The sequence below is a fragment of the Rattus norvegicus genome, chromosome 3 (genome assembly GCF_021556685.1).
Source record: "Rattus norvegicus strain SHRSP/BbbUtx chromosome 3, alternate assembly SHRSP_T2T, whole genome shotgun sequence".
Classification (NCBI taxonomy): domain Eukaryota; kingdom Metazoa; phylum Chordata; class Mammalia; order Rodentia; family Muridae; genus Rattus; species Rattus norvegicus.
Genome location: NC_141536.1, coordinates 42,064,215 through 42,086,485, shown reverse-complemented (window position 1 = coordinate 42,086,485; position 22,271 = coordinate 42,064,215).

Sequence of the window (22,271 nt, the reverse complement as noted above, 5' to 3'; positions counted from 1 at the left end):
AAATTAACCACATACAAAACTTCAAAGCAAGGGTCCGCATATGAGGGGGAGCATGCTGGGTTCATCTTCCTGAACCTGGGTACCTCACTTAATATAAATCCTTCAGGCTCCATCTATTTTCCTGGCAAATTTTATTTTTTATTATAGCAGAATTTAATTCCACTGTGGATACATACCACATTTTCATTATCTGTTCCTGGGTTGAAGGACAGCTAGGCTGATTACATTTCTTGGCTATTGTGAAGCATCATTTTTTAACTGTGGAATTTCTAGATGAAAGAATGTGTGTGATTTTTTTTTGGAAAATTTCAAATTTCAGAGCTTTTGTATATGGTGCTTAGGAATGCTATAGTCTCCTAGAAATTTGTGGAAGATAACTTTCCATTTAATTGTGTGATATACTCGCAGTCTCTCTCTCTCTCTCTCTCTCTCTCTCTCTCTCTCTCTCTCTCTCTCATGGTTGAGCAGGTAGATGAAAATAGAACTTCATTACGATTTTGTTTTCTGTACTTTAAAATTATCAGTGAGGCTGAACAATAATTCATGTGTTTAATAACTGTTTATATTATCTCTTCTATTAATATGCATTTCCATTCCTCCCCAATTTGAGTCTCAGCTTTTGCTTACTGAGTTGAGTGAACTCTTCACATTTAAAGCTATCAATTGTTCATTAGTAATATCAATAACAAACCTACTCCCTAACAATGCTTGTCATTTGTCACTTGTATTCTGGGTCATTTTGCAGTGAGCTAACTTTGTGTAGCACAGTTAACCATGAAATTTGGGTGGTTGTCATTTTCTCTTCTGTATTGTTTTAAAAATTCATTTATCTTGCTATTGTTCCGGTGCCTAATTTTCGCATTTGAATCGTATACATCTGAAAATTGTTTATTTTTTTCAGATCATGTTTTAAACCTACTTGTGTGTTTTAACACTCACTTGACAGATTTGAAGATATCAATCGCCCCATTAGTCGTTAGTTCCCTGTTTGCATGTTTCCAGCATTATCGCATGACCCATTTGAGTGTGAGGGAAGTAATTCCTTGATATAATTGTGACTTCTGGGGTCAGACAGATAAGTGGAAGAAAGTATTGGTGGACTCTGATGTCGATAATTGTGATAATGCTGTCGTATAAGCTGGACATGTTCAGTATGACCATCATTTCAATGTTATTATTGCTGTAGTCTAATCTGGTAGATTAGTGGCTACTTCCACTGGAGAAGATCCCAGTAAACTTTGTAAAGTGTCAGCATCTAAGGCCTCCACACAGCCTATGTTCCCAAAGCCCAGGAGTTTAATGCTACATAAGATAAAATATAGGGTTTATTATTTCCCCAATGGTATCCCTTGATGGTATTTATGCTACAAGCACTTTTTTTTTGGGGGGGGGGAACGTGAAAATTCCCATTCATTTAATTATGAGGTTTAAACAGGGACCAGCAGGGTAACTGGTCTATAAAACAAAGAATGAGGATGGAAACCTTCTTGGTTTCATAACATTTATAAGTTATAAAGGAACGCATCACCACATAGTTCGCAATTTAGAATTTCTGTAAATACATGTCACAAAGTAAAGCGAAGAAAATGCTAGCCACCTGCTCGCAGACAAAAAAAAGTTAATAACTGCTACAGCCAAGGAGTTTATAAACATTAGGGTGGAAGAGATAATTCACAGCCAGCAAAAATATGAGAAGGATTCAATTGCAAATTAAACCATGAAAAATATCTATAATAGCCAAGAGCTGGGGAAATAACAAAGTGTTATTCACACTTTGTAGGTAGAACTCAGTGTGAGAGTGCCTAAACATTTAGACTCTACACACGCTTTGGCTCGGCAAATGCCACATACACAGACTTCTTCCACACAGCAGTGCCTGCGCACTAAGCTAACTCATAAGGAAATCACTACATGCTGAAGAAGTGGAAACGGTTTGGGGTTCCTCAAGTAAAATACGCTTGCAAATCAGTGTTATATAGTGATTAAAAATCCCATGGCCGAGTTCGACATGGAGATTCCCTAGAGATATTATTATAAGTGGAAGCAAGGTCCGTACCGGAAGAGGAAGCTTCCAAACAAAAACACAGATGTATACATAACCATGTAGGAAGAGGTTTGGGAAGTACACACCTAGATATAGGCTTGGTGTTTCTAATAAGGAGCGTAGCATCCACAGGAAAGGGGAGTGGAAGCAGGGGAGGAAGAAACCGTGGAGGTTTGTTTCCTTTTCATCCCCTGTACCGCTTTGTGCTTCTAAATATCCATGAATGTGTTCATGCGTACTTCTGTAACTAAAACTTAAAAAAACAACCTAGGATAACATGGTTATTATTGCACAGTAGAACATGCTGTGGAGTGAAGCAGAATGGTCACTTCTAAAATCTTGCCCAGGATAATTTACTTCTACGGAGTATAACTCGAAAGCCAATTATAAGATCACGGCTTCTGAGATTCACGGCATAGTGTCGGATTCCTCACAACTGCAATACACGGGACTGGCCCTGTATCAGCACATGTTTCAAGATGCTGCCTAAAACCTCATTAGAGTGGGAGCCGGGGTGTAATGAGGTGATTTTGCTGACAAACTGCACCTTGTTCCATCACACTAAATTTTGTACCGTAGCAAGTACTGTCACGTTCTGGGATGGATTGTCTCTCTCTGCTGGTATCCGACTGAACTTTTGCTCTTTAACATATAGGAAAAGCCGTGGCAGAAGGAAGCTCCTGCTATCATTAATTGTGAAACTGACTTAGAGTTGTTTGGCAAGGCTGTTGAACAAGGACGTCGTTAATCTCTCTTGAATTTCCTGAGAAATAGATTGATGCCCTAATACCATTGAATTTTCTGCCTCCAAGACTGGCCTTTTGGATCTGTCATTTGTTTTCTGCTTCTGACAGAGATCTGTATAAGCAGAGCAGCACGGAGAATGCAAAGGTGGGCACGAGCTAGCTGCCGCAAAGGCAGCTGGGAGTGCGGTAGACGTTGGGCCACATACCAGACTGACGGCGCACCATCCAAAGAAGGCAGCTGCCATTGGTTTTCTTCCATGTTGGAATGGAGGCCAAGGGTCAGGATTTTCTAATTTTTAAAGAGAAGCAAGAGTTATAGGCTTTTACTGTTAGCTTCCAAATGTTTGGAAACACAAGTATAAAATTAACATATTATAAAATTCTATCATCACTTAGTCAGCCCCATACAACTTACCACAACCAGGTTTGGCATTTGGATGGGAACCACTTTGCAACATTACATTTATGACCTCTTTCAGGAGGTCTTAAATATGCCATGTCACAGATTCCCAAACCTGGCCGTGTGTCTTTACACACTCTCTGCTGAAGTTCTCAACAATGCAGGCTATTGGGTTCTACTTGCATGCATTGGAAACTATATATATTTTTTTTATAAACTCCCCCATTGAATACATATAGTTAGTTCAACAAGAGCCCCTGGCTAGCTGCCAACCAGCTATAATTGGAATGGCAGATGGGATCTATCTTAAATGCAAATTCTAATCCATTAATGGTGGTTGTCTGGAACACTGACTTGAGGACTGTCAGACTGTGGCCAGGTCTGTGGGAAAAGACTGGCGATCTTTTAATGATGTATACTTTGGGTACAGGCTACTGGAGAGAGATGGTACTTGTAGAATTCTTTTTTTTCTGACCATAGGGAAAGATTTTTGCTTTAAAAATATTTTAAATTTCTTTGCAATGTTGCCTATTCTTTCTCTCTAAGTTTGTGTGGTGGGAAAGGGAAGGAAAGACAGAGGAAGAGATGGAGAAAGGAAGGGGAGACCGAGAAAGGGATGGAGAAAGCATGAAGGGAGAAAGAAAGAGAGGAGGGAAGGGGAAGTGTGGAAGGAGGTAGGGGGAGGAGAGACAGAGGAAGGAATGGAGGGAAAGGGAGAGGGAGAAGGAAAGAGAGGGAGAGAGTCCAAGCTACTGATTTTGAGCCAAGACTCAGACCTTCTAGAATTCTAAACTCAGCTTTCCAGAAAGATTATGGAAACTGATGAGCTTCAATCTTCATTTACTAGACATTCGTTTAATTAGGCCTGATAAGCATAGCATAGTTTCCCTGGCTCCCAATTTTTTTTCCCCCTAAGATGTCCCATTTCTCCTGACCTATCCACCAGTTATCAGAATATCTTCTTTTGGCTTTCTTGTTGGTCATAGTTTTGAGAAGAATTGAAATGTCTGTGTGCATAGTTGAAGTGTATTATTATTTGAAAACGTTTAGCAGTTTTGATTAAAAGCCAGCAATTAACACTACATGACCACGCATTTGTGATACCAGTAAACTTCAAGTGAGTAGCTGCCTGTTGGGTCAATAGCAGAACCTTACCAGGAACAGAGCTTTTCTCTTCCTTTTGGTTCTACCTCATAAATCAGAGGCTGATTTGTTTGCAAATAAGCATTGTTTGTCCTTGTAGCTTGAGGCTAGCTGCTGGGTTCAAACATTCCTTCCATAAGCGAGAAAAGAGTAGAAGCAAAGGGGAGCTTTTTCCTTGGAAACAGCTCTCATGTAGGGAAGAAAAGACTCTGAAGTCCCAGGTCCTACCCCACCCCCTTTATATCACCAGTCAAAATGGTGTCTTAAGTCCTTCACCAGACCAACCATTGGCAAAAGTAAATTAGTCAAGCCAATGGCAATTAACTCCATGGACTGGGTATGTGACAAGCAGAAACTCAGACAGAGAGGGTAGTGAGTAGCAGGAAGTAATGAACAATGTATCCAGTTTAGACAACAGTCCAGGGAGCCTTGTTCTAGTGCTGGGACACCTTGAGGACAGTAAGTGTGTCAAAAATGATGACTTCAATTTTGGTATAAAGGTAAGATATATTTGCTACAAACACTAATGAAACATTTTCATTAGTTCAGACCATAAGGACAATTGCTGATACGGGTATTTTCGTTAATAGAACAGGTTAACCATTATGCCGACATATCGAACAAATTCTAGCTTTTTCTCAAACTGACTGGGAATCATGGAGCATTAGAAACTCTAAGAGGCTTTGGGTTAGATGAGTAGCACTAATGTGAACAATGGAATGACCCATGGTATTCCTAAAGAGCTCAGAGACATTTTAACAACCTATAGAGCTTAGATTTACAACATGCAAAACCAACATGGCTGCTCTAAGCACAAAGATGCTCTTAAGCTGTGAGTGAGAGGCAGTCAGATGTGAGCAGCAAACTCAAGTTTTTTTTTAAAAAAAATAGAGCAAGCTAACTTTTGTTTGCCTCTATCCAGTGATTTTTTAACCTTCTGGGTTTAAGGGCCTCATTGAGAATCTGAACAAAGTTGTGGAATGCTTCCCAGAGAGGTGCATTTGCATAGCTGCACAATGATTTGAATATTAATAACCTCTACTCTAGTGTTCTTGGCCCTATTAGAAGAACTGAAGCAGCGTCACTAATAACTAACGGCAGACATCATTAATTGAGTCCTTTCCAGTCTCCTAGGCGCCCCCGAAATCTATTTACTGTAAGCATCAGGGGCTCAAAAAAAAAACCACATAGTTTTATAAAGTCCTTTTATTGTTTCTGATGAAATTAATTAGATCCTTCCTGATTTGTGAGTGAGGCAAGGGGTTTGCATTAAAAAAAATCAAAAGTTTGTGCTCTGGAGCATCCGTTTCAACCTTCGGAGTCTTACTTGATGTCACCTATAATCTAAGGAGAGTAACTGTCCCCCAGACAGAGTGAAAACAAAAGAAACTGTACACAACCACAGCAGAGCATGTCCCTGCATACATCATGCACTATAAATATTTAACTTCACCATAGGCATGTATAAGAGGCTGATTTATTTGCGGGAAGAATCTTGTTCAAATAGGAAATGATTACTTGGGCTAAGAAATTCATGGCCATAATATTTACGTTGCATGTTAAAAACAGAAAACAGCAAGGGCAGCAGCAGGCTGGAGAGAATTCCAGCCACACAAGACTCAAATGCTTTATCCAAACAAAACTTTTTAATCCTCTGGTCTCCACCTCTCTGGTGACCCTGATTTTGGAAGGCCTTTGGGGGTTGCCAATTCCTAAAGCTTCAACACTTTCCTGCCAACACAGTAGGTTCTTGGGAATGTGGAAAGAGATTCCTTCAAGTGACCAGATTGTTCTGAAGAGGGAAGAGAGTAGAAAGCAGCAAAGACATGTCGCTTTTCTAGTGACATCCAAACAACAGCAACAATAATAATAATAACAACAAGACCAATAATAAAACACCATCATTTGAAGATAACGCAATACATAATCTGGGATACAGTAGACATTGGGAGATTTACTCTGTCGGGGCCATGAAAGGATAGTCTATCATAAACTGCAGTCCCTTTGCTTTTCCCTGTTTTAGAGTGTATTGGTTGCTGTCAACCTATACCCAAGTCCACGCTGGCTGCTCTCAGGGCATGCCCCTCACGTACCTCTCAGCTGCTCTGTGAAGTAGGCTCTTCCCATTGTACCATCTAGCTCGAGGCCTCTATGATCTGTCCCTAGCTCACCCTGTTAGCGAGAAGCAGAATGGAATTGGACGCAACCCAATACTTGTGTCCAACTACGACTCAGTACTTTCACCCAACTCCAGCTTTTGAGGACAAATGTGGGATGCAGCAGTTGAACCAAAGACTGGATAAAAATCACTCTGGAATTAGAGACGAAATATGGACAGAGCAGGAGAAGCAGTCACACTGGTGAGATCTTCTGTGAGATTTTTCTTGAGATTTTCTGAAATCTCAAGTCTACCTCTAGGGCTGGTGGTGACATGGTAATCCCCATACCTTTCTTTAAGAGTAATCCACCTGGGCCTGTCAATCACCTGTCAAGAAGGCCACTCCATATAGGAAAGCTGGTTCACCTGAGTATGTGCTAAAATGATGGGAAGAATGCCAGCAGCAAACCACTGAACTGAGAACGGGACCCCTGTTGAAGGAATCAGAGAAAGAACTGGAAGAGCTTGAAGGGGCTCGAGACCCCATAGGTACAACAATGCCAAGCAACCAGAGCTTCCAGAGACTAAGCCACTACCCAAAGACTATACATGGACTGACCCTGGACTCTGACCCCATAGGTAGCAATGAATATCCTAGTAAGAGCACCAGTGGAAGGGGAAGCCCTTGGTCCTGCTAAGACTGAACCCCCAGTGAACGTGATTGTTGGGGGGAGGTTGGTAATGGGAGGAGGATGGGGAGGGGAACACCCATAGAGAAGGGGGGGAGGGGTTAGGGGGATGTTGTCCTGGAAACCAGGAAAGGGAATAACAATTGAAATGTAAATAAGAAATACCCAAGTTAATAAAGATGGAGGAAAAAATATAAGGTGAGATATATAGTAAAAAAAAAAAAAAAAAGAACAAAGAAGAAAAAGATGGGAGGAACAGTTATCCCCTTAAGGATATAACGTACTTTTATTCCCAGAAGTTCCTGCCCAAAGGTAGCTACTTACAGACAGTCGGCCATATAGCACTGCAGAGTGTGCCCACTTTTCTGTATTTCAACTCAAAAAAGTGTAACTTTTCCTTTCCTTTTTGTCTTTTTTTTTTTCCAGAGACTGGCCAAAAGCCTAAACATGCTTTCCCTGATAACTCTGAACTCTAGCTTCCCCCTTCTGCTTCACAACTATTTGCCAACTCCCGCTAATGAGCATGCCAGCTTCCTTGGACCCCGAGTGAAGAAGGCATGCCTTTGTCTCTTCCTCTCTTCATCAACCTCCATCTTGGAGCTGCCAACTTTACAGCTTGCCTGTCCTGTTGTTTATACCTCAAACTCTAATTAAATTGTCTCTGAGATTTCTTTGGAGTCTGTTTTCAAATTCTTTTGTTAACAAGGTTGAAAATCCAAAAGGGAATCCCCATCTCCATTGTAAAAGGAGTACTTTAATTAATTATGAATTAATTAAGCTAATAACTATTGGCTACTACTATTCATTAAATCCTTAGCAGGTTACAGACATGCCCTTCATTGAATTACAGTATTTAGTCATCATCCCTACCCTATGAGGTAAACAATGTTACTGGCCCCATGTTCATAGGTGTAAAATTGGAGCTTAGTGAACTTAAATAGTTTATTCACAGTTTTGTAGTTAGAAAATGAGAAGAGACAGAAATCAAACTGAGGTCTCTTTGATGTCAGAACACATACTCTGAGACACCCCATTATAATATCTTTAGTTCTTTGTAGATATGCAAGATCTTTTATTCCAACCTTGACTAAAAATAATTTGAGAGCCATAAACATCTATTTTTGATGGTGTGTGTGTGTGTGTGTGTGTGTGTGTGTGTGTGGTTTTTTGGGGGGGCTTCTTATCTCAGTAGCACTCATCTGATCCAGCAGACACTAATCAATCATCTATTTCATGGCTTAGCTCTGGATTAAGTTACACTATCATGAGCCACATCGTGGGTCACACTGACCATTCCCTTGCTCTTCTCCTGCACCACAGACTTACTGCTATTAAGTTGTTTTCAGAATTAAGTTTAAATCTTGAGTTAAGAAACAACACTAGAAATACTACAATATCTATGGCAGTATTTACTTTCGGGATGTTTTTAGTAGATATTCAGTGTCTTCTGATAAGATTTGAAACTAGCAATTGCTTTTGGACAAAATATGACAATTTTAGGGATATTTCCTTTTACTTAAACATCAGAATTTCAGACTCCAACCAAAACCTTGACCTGTACTTACGTTTGTGTTTGCCCCTCAGTCGTAGACACCCTCTCCAGTTTTCATTTTCCTTTGGTCTGAATATGTTCCCTCATACCAAATGTATTCTTGTAAGACATCCCAAATTCTTTGTGAAACAAAGAGGAATATAAGTTACAATCTAACCAGTTCTCTCTTTTTGCTTTCCCAACCTATGCTACAAAAAGGCATAGCTTGGAAAACAGAAATTGCTTCTTTGGTATCTTAACTTTCAAGGATACAAGGAAATGATTTCCAGTTAGGGAGATACAACAGTAAAAAAGCACAAAGCCTTCGATGGCCAACACCAATACCTGTTCCTGTTCCTTCTCCTTCTCCTTCTCCTTCTCCTTCTCCTTCTCCTTCTCCTTCTCCTTCTCCTTCTCCTTCTCCTTCTCCTTCTCCTTCTCCTTCTCCTCCTCCTCCTCCTCCTCCTTCTCCTTCTCCTTCTCCTCCTCCTCCTCCTTCTCCTCCTTCTCCTCCTTCTCCTCCTCCTCCTCTCCCTCCCCCTCCCCCTCCCCTCCCCCTTCCCCTCCCCCTGCCCCCCTCCTCCTTCTCCTCTTTACCTTAACAGGGAAGGATACTATGCTGTCTCCAACCTCCAGAAAGACTTAGAATAATTTCTCTCATTCCCAGTGTATTCTCAACTTTATTGTAATGGCTTTGAGTAGAATGGGACTCATATTTAAGCCCAGTGTTTTTGTTCAGTTGTTGCTTTTTATTTTCTATTTTTTGAGACTAAACCTTGCTATATAGCTTTGGCTGGCCTAGAACTAGTTAGGTAGATCAGGCTAGCTTCAAACTTGGCAGCTTGGAGGCTGTCTCTGCCTCCATCAATGTTTGAATCTCAGTTTTGGAAGGACAAAGTTCTTTTTAAACTATACATAGTTAAAGATGTGAATTTGAAATCTACTCTAGTCGAAAGGTCAACAGGGTACCCCAGGCTCAGCCAGCAGAGTACCGGCCACGCAGTTACCATTGTTCCCTGGGAAGAACCTTGGGTTTTTCTGAAGCAGTTATACTAAGGAGTTAACAGTCTTAATCTTGGTGCTATATAGCATGGACCTTGAAAATATTTTAAGTATGGTCAAATCAATCGAGAGAAATTGATGTAAGATTATTAAAAATAAAATCAGGGAGTTCCCCAAAGCAGTTTCTTTGAATGCCTCGTTTGAACATATATATCAGGAATCTGTTTAGGCAAAAATACAGCTCTCACTCAAAGGGAATAAAAAATAGTTTATTCCAAATTGAGTGATCATTCTCTGGAAACAGTTATAGGTTACCCCAAATTCCATGTGCCAATGCAGGGGATGTTTCATGAAGTTCTTATAGTAACAGAACCACAAGAAGTCATAAATCAAGGCACCTTTCACATACAGTGTGGAAGCATCAAGTAGGGGATTACAGCATTGCAGAGAAATCCCAGCTATCAGTCTCAGATGCTTTATGATAGTACTACTGGCCTTCTCCGTGGTGGGGAACTGTTAATTCTTTACAAAGTATTTATGGGAATGTTCAGTTCAGCTTTGTCTGCTAGTTACAGGATGCTTGGTCCAACCCAAATGGTGGACAAGGAATGACTCCTTATGAGTATAAAGATAGCCCAAGTTAAAGCATTAGGATCTAGACTTGCAACATTCCAACTTCTCCATATCAGTGAAATTCTAACCAATCAGCTAGTGCAAACAAAGCTTCTTTCCGTGAATTCTTCATACATCATACCCCTGTTTCTAGCTTTGTTTTGTTCCTCCAACTCTGCCTAAAATTTTCAAATGTTTACTATCGTCCAACACTAATCACTCCTGCCTAGACATTCTTCATCCTTCAATCTAGAAAGTCTTTTTAAAATTTCAAATAATTCTAGCATCCTCTTGCTTAAAATTAAAGTCTTATTACCTTAACAAATAGAACTCATCAACCCCAAATACTTGACTAATGCCACTAATGTGGCAAAAAGGTATCTGCTTATTTATTAATTTACTGATTTATATATATACACACAAAAATTCATATATATATATATGAATACATATGTATATACAATGTATGCCAGATAACCATTCTGTTTCTCTGGAGCTATGTACCATTTATCTGTCCCTCTGTCTGTCTGTCTCTCTGTCTGTTTACCCCCCCCTCTCTGTCTTAGAACTTGCCAAATAGGCTAGAATAGGTTGACCAACTAGCCTATTCACCTCTCTCTACCTCCCCAGTGCTGGGATTCTAAGCACTCACTATCACACCTATGTTCTTTTTGTTTTTAACCAGGTTTTAGATTTGAACTCAGGCCCCTGTGCTTGCACGCTGGTACCTTACTGACTCAGTTTTCTCTTCACTTATCTATGTGTCTCTCTATGTATCTAATGTATCTATGTATGCATGCATCTATCCCTATGGTTCTGTATCTCTCTCTCTCTCTCTCTCTCTCTCTCTCTCTCTCTCTCTCTCTCTCTCTCTATGGCTGTGCTAGAGATTGGATTTAGTGCTTGCTACTTTAAAGGCAGTGCTCTATCACTGAACTATAGTCCCTCCCTAACCCATCTGAGCTTACTATTTTCTTTGGATTCATCTCTAGTGCTTTCCCTATCGTGTCACACTAATGGCATTCTGGATTCTGGTTTCTCTAAACTCAACTGTCTCTGTCTCTGAGTTACACACACACACACACACACACACACACACACACACACACACACACGGCTAACTAATTTCTGTTTGAAACTCTTTTTAACCCTCACCACATTATAAAAAGAAACCTTTTTGTCAATGGTGAAATATTAATCCCATTATGATTCATATATATTGTTACTCTTTCTAGTATTTATGGCTTGTTTAAACAAAATAATTAAATTATAATTACTTGTGTAACCACTTGATTAAGATCTTTCTGTTTGACACAAAGTTCATAAACAATGAGTGATAACTTTTTTCATACTATGTATCCAGTGTTTGCCATAGTGCTTTGTACATATTAAGTATGGAATTAATAAATAAATTTAAATAATAAGTGTGGTTAAGCTACCTGAACTGGTTAGAAAGTCCTACTCTAAATAGCAATCAAATTTTTACCTTGGGGAAATTATTAAAAATAATTTTGCTAACTAATGTTGAGAAACTTAAGTCTTGGCACAAATATTAGCACAAAATAGGAAAGAAGACAATGGACAAGTGCAAGGCCCTTAAATCCTTTAATCAGAAGTAATTTTAAAGTGATCCCTACAGTTACGGTGTGAGGACTAATGAATGGGCAGGGAAGAGAACCAAGGAGCAATTTAACCACAGTGAACAGTGGTCACAGGGTCAAGGTGGGGGTGGTAATGATTTGGTAGTTTATCTAAACAACTGTTCTTTTCTGCATCAGAGGGCTGGAGGCCATGATGATCATGGAGGCGTGATTACCCTTTCTCTGTGGGAAGAATTTATCATTATGCAAATTTTGTTAACTCAGGTAAGGAGACCCTGGCTTGGGAGAGTTCTGTGGTACAATGTGTACCAACTCAGTGCAAGGCCTTTTTGTACTTCAAGTACAAAACCAAAGTGACATATATAGACTTACATGTAAGCCTTTGGGGTTTGTAGACAAGACTTAATCAAATGGAGATAGGACATAGTGGTAAGTTTCCTGTCTATTTCTTTGCCTTGGGTGGTTGAGGGTTTGAAAGGTTTTGAAGAGCCCTCTCTCCCCGTTTTCCCTTTTCTTAAAGGGCATAAGACCTGGCCAGAAATCTGTGTGCTACGACAGATCCTAAGACCTTGGAGAAGCAGATGACAACGGATTGTATATTTCTTTAGCCTTGGCTTTGTTTTCTGGGCTTGGTTTCTTTAGAGACAGCAGCAGCAGGATAATGGGATAACTACCCTCATTCAGAGAAACTCGTTTCTGGTGTTGTTGACCGCAGACTTGAGTGTCATCCACCAAGAGAACAATGCCATGTATGTGATTGGAACTGGCTGCATGTAGAGTGTATGTGGAGCACCGACCCATGCTTTTTCTGGCTCTGTTTTCTCCTTGCCTCCCGACAGGGCTCTTCTGGGAAAGGTTAGAGGCATAGCTGTGTGGCTGCACACAGACTGAGGGGTCTTACCAGAGAGTTAACTGTTCCCAGAGCCAACCAAAAAGTGTAAGAGGATGAATAGAGAGAAACAGTGTCTATTTAGAAGGTGGATCTGGGGAAGACAAGAAGGAGTGCCTGCTGCTCTCAGGTATCAGATTTTCACTCTGGCTAAAGTGGTTTCTGTCACAAGGTCCTCAGGAAAATAAGTTTGGGGTTGGGGAGCATGTAAGTGCTTCTAGAACAACAAGGGATAAAGGATGAATAAATCATACTTTATGAACTGGATTGACTGAACGTATGTTCCCTTTTGTGTTGAGTCTTTTTTTATTATCCCTGAGCTTTAACTGATGTTGGTTTAAATGCCCAAGCTTTATGTGGGTACAAATACTGGGAAATTTAGAGCAGTCATTCCGTGCTTGTTTTCTGGAATTGGAGGTGAACATTTTCTTCTACTGGTGTTCCTTGTGTCCCTTCCCTCTGGGTTCATGTGATGATAGGATATGTCATTACTAAGAGGCATTGCCATTAACCTCTACCCTGTTAGATAATATGCTGGGTACTGAAACCTCACAAGACATTCGACTTGGTAAAAGAAGATTCTTGTCTTCTTACAGGAAGAAGTAGAGAGGAAGATTTCATGTGTTTCCATAGTCTTCAATTTTCCCTAATGAGATGGGTGCTTTCTGAAATTCTGAGTACTATGTAGTATTTCTTAATTGTTCTGGTTCAAATGTGACCTGTAAATTTTATGTGTTACAAATTTATCTCCCAAAGTCAAATTCAATGGCATGTAAGAATATTTATTTATTTAAATTGTATGTGTGTGAGTGTGTGCCCCAATGTTAATGGCATGTGAAAGTATGTAATTTATTACTTGAGCTGGGAAGACTTGCCCACTGTGGATGACACTATTCCTTAGACAGGGGATTCTGGAAAGTGTGGAGAAAGTGAACTGGGCAGTTCTGGGCAGAAAGTGAATAGCATGTCATGTGAGTTATTGCTTTTTGCTCCTACCTAAAGATGGGTTGTGACTAGCTGCTCCAAGTCCCTATTGACTTGACTTTCCCTCTGTGATGAACTATAACCTGGACCTGTGAGCCAAATAAACTTTTCCTCCTCTGGCTTGCTTGTGTCCACAGCAGTGGGAAGCAGGAATAAGCTTCTAACTGTGTTGTGACATTATAGTTCTAGAAAATGGGCCATGATATCACCATAGTAAAGAAGGAAAGAAAGACCCCGTATTTTTGTTTATAAGAGCATACCCAAATATTTGCAGAGTTTAATTATGCTTGCTATTCTACCCCATGCTCGCATGAGTTATCAAGAATCTGTTTTGTGTATTTGTTTGATGAGTTTTCTTTCCGGTTTAAAAAGACTTTCCTGTGAGAAAGTGGCTATGTGCAAAGCGGTCTGGTATCTGTGTATGAAAATGTCATAATGAACCCATTACTTTGTGTGCTACCGGAAGAATGAATAAAATAAGACTTCCATAATCTTACCTAATTATCAGAGCTTTTGTGTATGGCAAAATATTATTATGCCCATTTGTGATAATTTTAATAGTAACTAATTATAATTACTTAATAGTCTGAAAGCATTCCATTAAAAAAAAACAGGCTACATTTTCTCATTTTATCACTGAATCAAAATGTGGCAAAATTATGGTTCAGTAAGAGTTATAAGAGATCTGAACCCTCAATTTCTGGCTGTGACTTGGAAGGATTCAATAACTTTGACAATTCTAGACAAGCAAGACTAAACGACTACGACTGTGGATCCCAGGACAGTTTTTATGTTTTGTTTTGTTTTTGTTTTGTTTTTGTTTTGTTTTGGAATAACATTCATCCTATTTTGAAAAATTTCCTGCCTATTCCCATCTGATTATCTCTTTAAAAGCCACACACTTAGTCCCTCAGCTTCCTATGGACTATAGGACGTGCGATGATATTCTTGATCTGAGGGCCAGTGCGATGTTTTCTTCCACATGCCTGTGTTTGAGAAATTTCATTATTTTCATTTCAGGATAGTTCATGCTAAAAGGTATAGCCCACCGACACAGAAGCTCTTTAGGGCCCCACTGAATTTGGAGATCATCTAGGGGCCACGATATCAGAAGGCTTGAAAGCTGATATGCTAGAGAAGTTGGCATTGAGTCTAAGGACAAGGATGGTGACTCAAGTCAAGATTTCAGGGCAATGGGGACATAATCCTAACCACACAGATAGAGAGTTGTTTTGGTTGTAGCCCCGAGGATACATTAAGATGGAGATAATGTAAAGTGACAGGCATGATTTAATAGCTAATTATGACAGCTCAGGTATGAAATTACTCAGGGAACAGACTGTAGAGACAACAGCAGGAGTGACAGTGACAACACAAAAGAAATGTAACTGTGACTTGATTGTTGACCAAATATGTGTCATCACTGGGGAGGGAAAGGAGTGGAAGACAACCACAGTAGGAACAGCGTACCCAGAGGAAAGCATCTGACTGTTACCACACGTCAGCTATAGGAAAAATGATCCCTGGTACCCAATAGCAATCCATTAGAGTAAAATTTTCCCTGGGAAATAAAGAGACACCCACAAATGGAATTCAGATTTGACTTGGCTGCATTAAAATAGGTTAAATTACCTTTAATATTTAATTTAACCTAGTATATAAAATATTATTATTTCAACATGCAATAAATTCAAAATTATTAACGAATTCCTAAATTTTTCTTCTACGTTAAGTCTTTGAAATCTGGTATGTATTTAACCTGCGCAGTACAATCAGACAGAAATCACATGTCAAGTCCTCAATGGCCATGGTTGACTGAGGGCTTCTCATTCCTCAGTGAGGCTTTTAACCACTTCTTGACTTGAGTCAAAATGATCAGAATCCTACATTTTTTTTTTTTTGGCCTGGCATTTCAATAACTTTGTTCTTTTTGAGCTCATTTCCAAGAAAGTGGTAGGTTTTTACTGAGTCATCTAACTCTCTTACCTCTGGGTGACCCGGCTTGTGTAGGGTGTCATTACAGATCCACTTTAAGGAAATGATCTGAGTGGCAGTGGTTTGCTTCCATAGAACTGAATCTTCAAGCTGCCTCTTATAGGGCTGGTACTGAGTGTACCTAGTCAGAGGCCACTCAATGGTTGGACTGATTAAATAAGAGGACAGCCAATGTAATCGGAGGATATGGAAATCAGTGAGGCCCAGAGAAGGCAGGACAAACCAAAAATTAAAGTCCTGAAGACAGTCTTAAAGCTCTGAGCCATAGCTGAACTAAGAGATTTTCTAATATCTGTTTTTATCATCTGCGTTCGCAAAACGTTTGTTGTGTATTTTTCTCCCTTATGAAATCCAAGCTGTCTTGTGTGGTAGGTACACTCACTGAAGATGGATGTTGAAATCTTTTTATAGAATGCAAATGGATTTAAAAGATAATAGATACACATCCAAGCCCCCTCAGTTCAGAGATTTCTGAAATTAAAATCTGCGCTATGTGGAGATGAGCATGCCACACTTTCTGTCAGGGTCATAGGGCGTCATTGAAGGAAAGTTTCAGCAAAATGAAAGATTAGGCTTTGCCAGGGCCCCGAAGGTTAGTGTAGTGTGCCTACTGTGTATATGTTCATCTCATGATAATGACTCAAAAGGAAATGAGGAATTCATAGAGACAACATTGGAGTTTATGGAAAAGGTATTAATAAGAAATGTATGTGACAAAAGTTCCTATACAACCACTCAAGTAAACCATCCTCATGTTCACCTATTTCACCTATTACATCAGTCTGACCACCTTACTCAATGTGGAATATTTTACAGTTGTATAGTATTACTGTGTTTTAATGTCCCGATGCCGGCTTGGCTTGTTTGCATATGATTTACTCAAAGTCTGTTGAGTGAGGGGTTATGAACCCCTTAATTATTTGTTTTCTTTTGGTTATGAGAATCTGGGAGTTATGGTAGCGAGTTGCTATGGCAATGAATATGTACAGCTAGATGATGAAGGGAGGGGGGATGTTAAATCTCGAGAAACATATTTGCATGTAAATGTCTCATGAAACTTGAGTCTGGCATATGAAATGTTTTCTGTTATGTACAAAAATATTAAAGATATGTTTACCACATGAAATATGGATTTTTGTTGTTTATATTAGAGAGATGGCTCATATGGTATGATGATGATTTTATTATTATTATTAATAGTACATTTAAGCAGGGTATTGTGGCATATGCTTATGATTTTAGCACCTAGGACTTGAAGGCAAAAGAACCAACTCAAGGCTAGCCTTGGCTAACCAGTGAGTGTCACAGACAGAAAGACAGACAGACAAACAAATAAATCAGTTAATTTTAAAAGATTAAGACTGAATTTTTCCAGCAAGGTATTTTGTTGTGTGTGTGTGTGTGTGTGTGTGTGTGTGTGTGTGTGTGTGTGTCCAGTCCACATATAAGTTGGGAAACATCAAAATATCTTCCCTTGGTTTTCTTGAAGATGATATTAAAGACCCTAACATATTAAGAGCATTTTTCATTGCCAAATTTATAGTTTGCCAGCTTTGAGGATTCAATACATTTACAGTGGTTAATTATTTTCTTCAAAGTTTTCTTGGTGTTGACATTGAATATTCATAAAAGATGAGAAACATGGCCTTTAAGAACCTAGTGAAGAAGAGTCTTAAAAATTAAGAACTTACTCTTTAAAAGACTATTTTTTTTTATGTCCTGTGGATATGTTGTGTCTGTATATGGGTATGCCCATGTGAGTGCAGGTGCCTATGGAACCCAAAAAGAAAAGTGTGAGATTCCTTGGGGCTGGAGTTAAAGGTGGCTGTGAGCTGTCTAACTTAGGTGCAGGCACCAAACTTAGGTCCTCTAAACGATCACTATGTATTCGTAACTGATGAGCCTTCAGCCTAAGAACATAAATATTTGACACCTTAACCACAGAGGTTTTATCACAAACCACTGCGAACAAAATTCTAAAGATCAAGAATATTTGTTTGTTGGCTAGGAAAATATTTCCTGTTCTTTTAGCTTTCTTTGGTTTTAAAACTACAGTTCTTTTTTATTTTTTTTTATTTTTTGTTTTCATCTTTATTAAATTGGATATTTCTTATTTACATTTCGATTGTTATTCCCTTTCCCGGTTTCTGGGCCAACATCTCCCTAACCCCTCCCCCTCCCCTTCTCTATTGGTGTTCCCCTCCCCATCCTCCCCCCATTACCACCCTCCCCCCAACAATCACGTTCACTGGGGGTTCAGTCTTAGCAGGACCCAGGGCTTCCCCTTCCACTGGTGCTCTTACTAGGATATTCATTGCTACCTATGAGGTCAGAGTCCAGGGTCAGTCCATGTATAGTCTTTAGGTAGTGGCTTAGTCCCTGGAAGCTCTGGTTGGTGGGCATTGTTGTTCATATGGGGTCTCGGGCCCCTTCAAACTCTTTCAGTCCTTCCTAAGATTCCTTCAATGGGGGTCCCGTTCTCAGTTCAGTGAAAACTACAGTTCTTAAGACAAGGCAAGCAACTCCACCATGTCATAAGAATTCTTTAAGCCAATATTGTCCAAAAGAGGTAGATCATGAGCCTCGTATGTAATATAACATTTTTCATAGGCACACTATGTTAAGTCACTTTAGGGGCTGGGGAGATTGCAGCCAGTAGCAATGCTTCTTTTGCAATCGTGAGGGCATGAATTTATGTCTCCAGCACCCAGCTAAACAGCAGGGCAGGGCTGCCATGCCTGCAACTCCAGCACTGAGTGGGGGAAGAGGCAGGAAGATTGCTGGGGTTTTGGGATAGCAGCCAGTCCAATTGGCGTGGGGGTGTGGCAGGTGGTGGGAGGGCAGGCTCCAGAAATCAGGAAGAAACATTGTATTAAGAGAATAAGATGTGCATTGATAGGAAATGACATCCAGTGTTCTCCCCTGGCCTCTGAAATCGCACACACAAGGTACAGGCAAAACTCACACATACACATGCACAGTCATTTATCAAACACAGAAAAACTGGAGATAATCAAAATCTGAAGAGAACCCCACCCCCCATGTGTGTGTGTGTGTGTGTGTGTGTGTGTGAGAGAGAGAGAGAGAGAGAGAGAGAGAGAGAGAGAGAGAGAGAGAGAGAATGTATGTGTGTACATGTCCCTGTGTGTGTCTGTGTAAGTGTACATGTGTGCAGGCATGGATGCCAGAGGTCAACACTGAGTGTCTTGAATCTTCACTTATCTTCACCATTTTGTCTTGACAGAGTCTCTCATTGAACTCAGAGCTCATCAATTCAGCTACGTTTGCTGGCCAATGAGCATCTGCGATGTACCCATGTCCACCTTCAAAGTACTGGGGTTACAGATATGAGCCTTGTGTGGGTGCTTGGGATCTGAAATAGACCCTAGAGATTCCATGGCAGGCAAGCTCAGGATGGAGCTATCTCCCCAGTTCCGATAAGTTTTATTTGAACTCACATGGCTTAGAGGTTTCAGAGAGCTATCTGTTGGCCTGGTTGCTTTGGACCTGTGGTAGCATGGGGGTGGAGGAGTGGCAGAGTTAAACAGCTTATCTCATAAATGGCAGGTGAAAGACAGGGGAAGAGGAAGGCCTCGGGTCTCACTATCTTTCTTGGGGATATGTCCCCACAACCTAAGACCTTTAGACTCTGCTTTTTTTTTTTTTTTTTCTTTTTTTTTTTCGGAGCTGGGGACTGAACCCAGGGCCTTGCGCTTCCTAGGCAAGCGCTCTACCACTGAGCTAAATCCCCAACCCCTAGACTCTGCTTTTTAGAGCCACCCCCACATGCCAATAGCAGCACAGAGACCAGCCAAGCCTCTACTGCATGAACCTGAAGGGAACACTTACGCAAAACATAACACATATTAAAAAGTAAAAAGGGGTAAATGGCATTAATTTTAATAATGTATAGTAACGATAGCTTTATGAAGGAGTAAGTTGTTAGAAATGATTCATTTGGCAAATTCTCTGTTATGGAACCATCATAGAGAGTGACCTGAACTTAGACAGTGTGGCCTCCTACACACCTATATTATATGGTATAACCTTTGGTCCTAGGCTACAAATCCTCACAGCACGTTTCTGAACCGAATCTCTAGACAACTATGTCAGAATGCTAATTGCTTTTGTGTCTACCTATATCCAAACATAGGAAGCCATCATGAAATGCAGTGTGATAAAGTGCATGGAGCACTCCCCAAGAAGAAAATTTGCTCCAGGCAAAGGACCAGGGGTTGCTCCAGACTACTCGTGAGTGAACCGTGAGCTCACAGAAGGCATTAAATCTTACTGTGTAAGATACCTTACGTAAATACCTTACATAAAGGACGCACTAAATTTGTAATAGAAATGATTGTTCTTCCTTCAATAATAAATTTAGCCCAGTTTGCAATAGCTTTAATAACCTTTATTTTTGGAAACGTTTTGACTTGTTTGTAATATTATTTAGCTTAAAAACACAAAGATTACAGTTCTTTATTTCGATCTCTGTTCTGTAAGCTTTAATCTACTTAAAATTTTATTTTTCTTTAAATATTTTATTACCCCCGCTCCCTCCCTAAATACCTACCCATCCATCCAGGGAGGGAAAAAGAAGCACATGTGGAGGTCAGAGGACACATTTGGAGACTTGTTTCTCTCCTTTCACCATGTGGGACTTAGGGATCAAGTTCAGGTTGTCAGGTTTGGCGACAAGTGCCTTTATCTACAGAGTCATCATATTGACCCACTAAGGTGGAGAGCCCACATGAGGTCAAGGTTCTTGTTATCATTGTTAATTCCCACCTTTTTAACTAGTCAGTACCCAAGGTCAATACATGCATGCAATTGTTGTTTTCTACTTTACCACTGCCCGATTCCAGACAGATGGTTATAAATATATTTAAGTGGATGGAGTGCACTTTGAAAATAAAATATAGTACGTATGTAAAACACCACTACTGTTATCAAGTATCATATGCTGTGCACAATTGTATGTGACTCACGGTGAAGTAGGTTTTATATTTTATGCTAGTACCCCATTAAAAGGAAGAAGATTCTTGGGGCTAGTGAGATGGGTCAGCATTTACCCTGCAAAGCCTGACTGAAGGCCTAAATTTCAGAGACCCGAGTGGTGGAGGGAAAAACTGACAAAAATAAATAAATAAATAAATAAAAAGACACCTCTGTAATAAACATGCTACTCTCTCCTCTCTCTCTCTCTCTCTCTCTCTCTCTCTCTTCTCTCTCAGTCTCTCTCTCTCTCTCTCTCTCTCTCTGTGTGTGTGTGTGTGTGTGTGTGAGAGAGAGAGAGAGAGAGAGAGAGAGAGAGAGAGAGAGAGAGCGAGCCTACCCCAAGTAAATGAATGCACATAACAAAGCATTTTAAAAGTACATGTTCTGTGCTGAGTTACAAGTTTCTGACAGATATGACGTCTCTTGGAAACAGGACATTTCGGTTTGTTTCTCTTATAGTTTTATGAGACCTCTGTCACATTCATTCTGACTTATTTATCCCAATTGTCAACATGTTACGCTATTGCTTGTAAAACAAGGTAAATTCTGTTCATCTGTAACGTATCTTACATTACCACTTTTGCACCGAGTCTTTGCAACAGGGCATGGATTTTGTGAGCACAGCCCATATCGATTTGCGATGGACCCTTTGCAAGCACTAGATACCCACCTGCTGTTTGTAGAGGCCATATTGACAATGCCCCATCAGACTGAAGAGAAAACCACTGGGTTCGTTTGGAGTGTTAAAGTTATTCAACATCTGACTTCTTGATGTAAAAACCTTGCTTTCTTACAAAACAAGAGTGTCTCAACTTGCAGAAGACCTAGTTTTCTGTATTAAAGACAAATATGTAGGAGTAAACACCTGTGTCTGCTGGATGCCTTACTGCAGCTGCACCTTTGCACTGCCTTTTTTTGGGGGGGGGGAGGGGGGGTCTGGTTAGCACTAAAGTAGAACCCAGCTGTGAGCCAAGGCAAAGCCACAATATACCGTGCCCAAGCATTTTCTTGCTTACTTTTTTAAGTGTCTAGTTGTGGGTGTGTGGAAGGGCTCAGATGTGTACCACATCTCCATTTTTTTTTTTTGTTTGTTTGGATCCAAGATGAAATGAGGACGAAGTCTTTTTATACTCCGGGATGTTTTGATTCATCCTCGGTGGGGGTACAAAAGTTCCCCAGAACTGCCACTCTCGTGCTTCAAAGTCCATCACGCATCCCGCCTCCACCAGCGCCATCATCCTTTGACAGCGAAGGCATCCATCTTTACAGAGTTTTCCGTAGGCTTCAGAAGGAACATTTCCTGTTTAGTGCTGAGATAGGTGAAGAAGTATCTCTTACTCTAAAGCAATTAATTTATATGACTCAAGCACTTGGAGGAGCCTTCTAACACCAGTGAGAGCACCCGCATTGTAGTCTTGGTTTTGTGTGTCATTCAAACAAAAACAATCCCATTCATTTTTACGCTCAGGCTGCATGAGTAAAGGGAGTTTATATTTGCTTCTGTTTAATTGGTGATGGCTACCCTTACATTTTGGGTCCCTA